Source organism: Garra rufa, unplaced genomic scaffold (assembly GCF_049309525.1).
Source record: "Garra rufa unplaced genomic scaffold, GarRuf1.0 hap1_unplaced_119, whole genome shotgun sequence".
In the NCBI taxonomy this organism is placed as follows: domain Eukaryota; kingdom Metazoa; phylum Chordata; class Actinopteri; order Cypriniformes; family Cyprinidae; genus Garra; species Garra rufa.
In genome coordinates, this window is record NW_027394394.1 from 1 (window position 1) to 7,886 (window position 7,886).

Below are 7,886 nucleotides of genomic sequence, written 5' to 3' on the forward strand. Positions count from 1 at the left end.
AATACAACAATACTTAAGATGCATTTTAATGCTAATTTACATATTTTAATATGTTGTATCAATAAACACAAGTTCATCTGTACAAACTAAAAATCTAGATAAATAAAAAGTGCATATAAACTGGTTTTCATGATATTGTCAGGGTTAGTTACCTAAAATTACAACCATAAAAAACATATATTGTTACCTGAATAAAATACAAAATTATATACACTACTGCTGGGATCAGTAAGATTTCTAACGTTTTTAAAGAAGTTTCTTATGCTTATTAAGGCTGTGTTTATTTGATTAAAAATACAAAAAAATGTAATATTGTGAAATATTATAATGATGTAAAACATTTTTTTTAATAATATACATTAAAATTTAATTTATATTTGTTATTCAGTGTCACATGATCCTTCAATAATCATTCTAATATGCTGATTTATTAATATTTTTTGGAATTTTTTGGATACATTTTTTAGGATTCTTTGATCAATAAAATGTTAAAAATGTATTTAAAATAGAAAGTTTTAATTTTTTATTTATTTATTTATTTATTTTTTTCTGTTCAAAAGTTTGGGGGTCAGTACATTATTATTCTTTCTTTTTTAAAATAAATGAATAATATTATTCACCAAGGATGGGTGAAATTAATAAAAAGTGATAGATTTACATTGTCAGAAAAGATTTATAATTTGCATAAATGCTGTTCTTTTTAACTTGTTATTCATCAGAATCCCCCCTCCCCAAAAGGCAGCACAACTGTTTTCAACATTCATAATTAAAATAATAAATCAGCATATTAGAATGATTTCTGAAGGATCATCTGACACTTGCATCACAGAAATAAATTATATTTTAAAATATATTAAAACCATTATTTTATATTGTAATAACATTTTGCAATATTACTCTTTTTTCTGTATTTTTGGTCAAATAAATGCAGCCTTGATGAGACTTATTTGAAAAACATTACAAGTTTTACTGATCCCAAAATTTTGAGCAGCAATGTATATAGTCTGTATAGTTTTTATTCTATAATATATATTCTATATCATATTATTTTAAGGATATAATAAAAATACTTTTTAAAAACTAATAAAAATGACAAAAACATACATCAAAATGTCTATCACTACCTATGTAACTAAAACTAAAACACTTTTTTTTTCAACTATAGATGCCTATATAGTTTAAAAGTAAAATAAAAATGAATAAAAACTATACAGACATTAAAAAACACACGCAACAAAATTACTCAAACTAAAATACAGTATATAAAAATAAGCCCTCAAAATATTAATAAAAAACTTTAGTACATTAACTATAGTACAACTAATAGTATTGTAAAGTGTTTCCAACATTATTTTCATAACATTACTGTTTTTCTATTTCAGGAAACCTTAAAAAATAAGGTACGTCATAACTCTTTGGGGCAGCATGTAGTAACAAATCAACTGCTGTAGGACCAGGAAGATGCATTTAGAAAGTAAACAGGATCCATTTCGATTTCAGACTGAATTAAATGTGAAAATAATGTGAAGTGATGGATGGCTGTTCCTTGAACTTTATAGGAGCACAAGCAGCAAAAAAGATCCACACAAAGCGCATCCATATTTGATGAATCACATTTTGCAGGGCTTAATCTGAGCTGGTTCATGTAAGTGCGCTGATGTTCGCTCTCTCTTATAGTCTCCTTGAGTTTCTCATCCTCCTGGTACTTTTATACTGCTCTCTCTCTCTCTCTCTCTCTCTCTCTCTCTCTCTCTCTCTCTCTCTCTCTCTCTCTCTCTCTCTCTCTCTCTCTCTCTCTGTTCAGCCCTACACTAATGCACACTGGCATATTCTGCAGCTCTGAGTTGCAGTGTAGCCTGGTGAAGCGCAGTGACCGTATGACGACCCCACTCGCCCGCCCCACCCAGAGAGAGAGAGAGAGAGATAGAGACTGTAGAGAGAAAAGCAGAAGAGGATGAGATCAATAAAGCTATACAATGCCGTCAGCTTAATATAAAGCCAGTTTTATATCATATCATTTTATATCGTTTAAACAGCAAGTTTTTTCAATGCAGTTTGTCTTTTAGTTCATGTCTGTTTGCTTTGAGGTCATGTGTAAACTAAACATTGACAAATTACTTTTAAAACATGGTTAAAACATGTTTTCTCTCCCAGGATAAATAGGCAAAAATTCAAGGTGGTTTTTAATTGGCAGATTTTTGTCCAATCAGATGCTCTTTTGAATTAAATGCTCCTCCCCCAACACTAAGAAGGCTTGATGAAGGTCAGTGTAATACTTTTTAAGATGAAGTAAGAAAATTTAAGGAAAAAATTTAATAGATATCCATTACTTTTTTCATTTTACACTATTGTACAACTGTACCCTCTGATTACACTCCAAAAACTGTTTTTGTGTTTTTAAAGTGCAAATGTCTAAAGATTTTAAAACAAAATGCATTTACTTACTGCAAATTATATAACATAAAAAGTTTTGTTTTCTCATGAATTGATCAAAATTGAGTTTGACTGAAACATATTTGCCAACGGGCTTAGATTAAAATACTTAATTCAAGTAGAGAATTTAATTTGAGCAGTTCAATTAGCATTTTAAGTGAAATGAATGTGTTTAGATATTTGTATTAAAAAACAAAAATATATATATATTTTTTATATATATATATATATATATATATATATATATATATATATATATTTTTTTTTTTTTTTTGCAGTGCATACAATATTTAGTGCCATGATTTTATGAAAGTGCAATGAAATTAAAGACTTTCTGTTCTGTAGGCCTTAATTTGTGGAAGGGCAAATTATTATTTTTTAAGACCTAGCAAATTATAGTTTGTGGCAGGATTATTATAGGTAACTACACTAAAGCTTAAATCTAAAAACTAAAAAAATACGCCAATTGAAACAAAAGAACTATTATCTGAAATAAATAAAAATAAAAAATATATACATTTATTTATTTCAGCTCACTGCAAAGGCAACATTTCTCATTTTTGTTAAATTTAACTTGAAGTGCTAAAATACCTTAAACTTTATAAATTAAAACTAATAAATAAAATTTATTAAAAAAAACTAAAAAAGACAAAATTTATAAGACAAAGATTTATACATCATCTGAAAGCTGAATTAATAAGCTTTCCATTTATGTATGTTAGAAAATCGCTTTTAAAGTTGTCCAAATGAAGTTCTTAGCAATACATATTACTAATCAAAAATTAAGTTTTCATATGTTTATGGTAAAAAATGTACAAAATATCTTAATGGAACATGATCTTTACTTAATATATTTGGCAGAAAAGAAAAATCTATAATTTTGACCCATACAAATGCATTGTTGTCTATTTAAAAAAAGTAAAAAATATGATCTATATGTACTGCCTAAACTTTGCCCAAATATTTCATTAGGAAATATGTCATATTACAGCTGCCCAGAATTCCATCGTTTTGCATTTTCTTCTATAAATATGTTATTTTTATTACAGGATGATTTGAGTGACCATGCAGAAATTGTGGTACTATCAGATCAGTTTGGTTTCTTAGGACTTCTTAAAGTCAGTCAATTAGTATTATGCATCTGACACAGCAAGACTGAATTGTGTTATTGTAGGTAAATTATGCATGTAGTGAAGAAAAAAGAAGCTCTCCCACACATGCATGGGATGCATCTTTGATGTGTTTCTTTCAGGCGGCAGGACAAAAATCCCATCTGTGTCCCATCTTCCGCAATGTCCCGAAGGACTCTAGCTCTAGCTATAATATGTATGGAGAAGCAGAAAGAAAGAGAGAGAATACTGTGAAATGATTTAAGATCATAATTATGACTGTTTCGTCTTATTCCAAAACCTTTTGCTCAATGCATCCTCGCAGAAATGCACAAAAAGGATGATTAGGCAACTGTTTTTACTGTAAAATTAGGAAAGAGAGTGATTTAACACAAATACAAGCTTAACATTCTCGTTTCCAAATCCTCTGCTTTTTCTTTACAAACAGTCAGTTGTTTTCTGGTGCACGCATTATCAAAAGAGCTTTACCAATATTTAACCCAGAATGTTTCATTGCAAATCACTTTTGAAAATTAACATTATAGAAAAACAACCTTACAGAATCAGAGGAATCACCTTTAGATGAGGCTTAGAATTACTGAACTAATCAAAACTGCAACATGAATATATCTAAACGCATCCTGTTTATTTTTTATACTATATCTTATTTTTATTACATATGGTACGACTGTAACCTTTATATGTGAACTCTTAGCTGGTGTATTTAATTTTATATATTTTTTTAGAAATGGATATATAAAATATACATTCAATTATGAAAACATGCAAGGTGCTTGATTATTGTGAGCGTGTGTGATTGCTAAAATATGTTTTGCTAACACAAAGACCTGTAACCTTAAGCATTTAAGCATTTTATGTTATCAAAAACCCAGAACATCTTCATTTCCATATTTCCATCTGCTCATCACAATCTTGTTTTGTATTGCACTTTCGCTTACATTGCCCCGTGGAATCTGACCCTGATGGAAACATCCATTGAATTTTAATTAATCATGCATTTTCAAAGCTGCGATTTAATTTTATTATTTATCTCTTTATCCCAATTCATTGCTAAAGCTTTAGGTGTGAGCATTGAAGATTGCAGTTTTCATTTGATGTGACAAAGCACTCTGACATTGGCTGATGTATAGGTTAAAAGTGCATGCTTTTGTATGAAAAAAATGTGCTTTCACCAAATCCAAATTATTATGTTAAAATATGTGGCATTGAAATATTTGGAGGTTTCGTGATTTGAGGTATTTTCAAATATAAGGAGGCAAACGTGTGTTTATCTGGACTGATCTGAGCATGTGTTGGTACATGGTGTGTGTCACAACATTTAGGAGCAGATGCATCTGAGAAGAAGAAAGAAGGTGAGTGTGAAGTCGCCCAGGGCTCCTTGTCTCTTGAGATTTATTTTTTGGGCGTGTCAAGAATGTTAAAGTGATGTGTGTGTGCTCCTGCTCTTCCTATATATCCAAGTACACACTTCATACACACTGCCTGGTATGTGTGTGTATAATAGTATAGTTCATCCAAAAATAAACATTTGCTGAAAATGTACACACCCTCAGGCCATTCAAGATTTAGATGAGCTTGTTTCTTCATCGGAACAGATTTGGAGAAATTCAGCATTCAGCATCACTTGCTTACCAATGGAGTGAATGGGTGCCGTCAGAATTAGAGTCCAAACAGCTGATAAAAACATCACAATGATCCACAAGAAATCCACACCACTCCAATCCATCAATTAACATCTTGTGAAACCAAAGGCTGTGTGTTTGTAAGAAAAAAATGGTCATGATGTTTTTAACTATAAACTGTACTTTCGGCTAAAATACGAGTTCATAGCATTTTCTCCAGTGAAAATATAAAAGGAGAGAAATATGCACAGATGAAGCATTGTTTACAAGAGAAAGCAGTCTAAAATAGTTCTAAATTATGTGGTTGGATTTTGATGTGAGAGGACAACAGAGGATGGGCTATTCACTGGAGAAAGTGTTATTATGAATTGTTGGACTGAAGCGATTTAAAGTTAAAACGCCTTCATGATGGATTTGTTTTTTACAAACATGCAGCTTTTCATTTCGCAAGATGGTAATTGATGGACTGGAGAGGTGTGGATGACTTGTGGATTATTGGAATGTTTTTATCAGCTGTTTGGACTCTCATTCTGACGGCACCCATTCACTACAGAGGATCCATTGGTGGAAATATCCCATCTGTCTCCCATCTTCCGCAATGTCCCGAAGGACTCTAGCTCTGGCTTTAATACGTATGGAGAAGCTGAAAGAAATAGAGACAAAACTGTGAAATGATTTAAGATCATAATTATGATTGTTTCATCTTAAGCCAAAATCAACTTTTGCATAATGCATCCTCACAGAAATGTAGTTGCAGCACAAAAAGGATGATTTAGGCAACTGTTTTTACTGTAAAATTATGAAAGAGAGTGATTTTACAAAAATACAAGCTTAACATTGTCACTTTTAAATCCTCTACTTTTTTTTCTGTACAAACAATCAGTTATTTTCTGTAATAGCAGAATGGCACACACATTATCAAAAGAGCTTTACCAATATTTAACCCAGAATGTTTCATTGCAAATCACTTTTGAAAATTAACATTATAGAAATGCATCCTTATAGAATCAGACGAATCACCGTTAGATGAGGCTAGAATGACTGAACTAATCAAAACATGAATATATCTAAACTCATCCTGTATATTTTTGATTCTGTATATTGTTCTGATTCAGACAAAACAACTTTTCACTGGAGAAAATGCTATTATGAACTCGTATTTTAGCTGAAAGTAACCGTTTATAGTTAAAAACATCATGATGATCAATTTGTTTCTTACAAACATGCAGTTTTTTTATTTTACAAGATGGTAATTGATGGACTGGACTGGAGTGGTGTGGGTTACTTGTGGATTATAGGAATGTTTTTATCAGCTGTTTGAACTCTCATATTGACGGCACCCATTCACTACAAAGGATCCATTGGTGAGCAAGTGATGTAATGCTACATTTCTCCAAATTTTTTTTATGGCAATTCACATAAATACTACTGTGAAAATGGCAATAAAATATAAACCTTTTGTGATCCAAGGCAGTGAACGGCCACGACAGGAAGCAGAGATAACACCTGTGAGAAATAAATCACACTCCTGTCCAGCCGAACTCTCAGCAGCCAGTCCAGATTACTGTCCTGCCCTCACCAGGACCGATCGGCTTCAGACGTGTGAACACTGTCACCGTCGTCAGAGAACATTAGCGCTGAGGCCATCGCTCAGGTCAGAGAGCATGAATCGTAAGGTCAGCCTGAGGTCAACCAACAGGAAACGCCATGGCCATCGTGCCGTGAGCAAGTCAATGTGAACGTATAATCAGCTGTGACAGAAACATGCTGATCTATTGACTCTGCATGACGAATTTACAGTGGGCTTTTCAGTTGATTGATAGATAGCTGCTATGATGATGGTTTATTCACAGATAGAACCAGCCATTTAAATAGTCATTCACAAGTGATTTTATTGAATTGCAAATTATTACAAATAAGTTGTGTGACATGTGTGACATGACAGCTGCATATAACACAATGCATAATAATAATAATAATAATTAAAAAAAAATATATATTATATATATATATATATATATATATATATATACAGGTCCTTCTCCAAAAATTTGCATATTGTGATAAAGTTCATTATTTTCTGTAATGTACTGATAAACATTAGACTTTCATATATTTTAGATTCATTACTTCACAACTGAAGTAGTTCAAGCCTTTTATTGTTTTAATATTGATGATTTTGGCATACAGCTCATGAAAACCCAAAATTCCTATCTCAAAATATTAGCATATTTCATCCGACCAATAAAAGAAAAATGTTTTTAATACAAAAAAAGTCAACCTTCAAATAATTCTGTTCAGTTATGCACTCAATACTTGGTCGGGAATCCTTTTGCAGAAATGACTGCTTCAATGCGGTGTGGCATGGAGGCAATCAGCCTGTGGCACTGCTGAGGTGTTATGGAGGCCCAGGATGCTTCGATAGCGGCCTTAAGCTCATCCAGAGTGTTGGGTCTTGCGTCTCTCAACTTTCTCTTCACAATATCCCACAGATTCTCTATGGGGTTCAGGTCAGGAGAGTTGGCAGGCCAATTGAGCACAGTAATACCATGGTCAGTAAACCATTTACCAGTGGTTTTGGCACTGTGAGCAGGTGCCAGGTCGTGCTGAAAAATGAAATCTTCATCTCCATAAAGCCTTCAGCAGATGGAAGCATGAAGTGCTCCAAAATCTCCTGATAGCTAGCTGCATTGACCCTGCC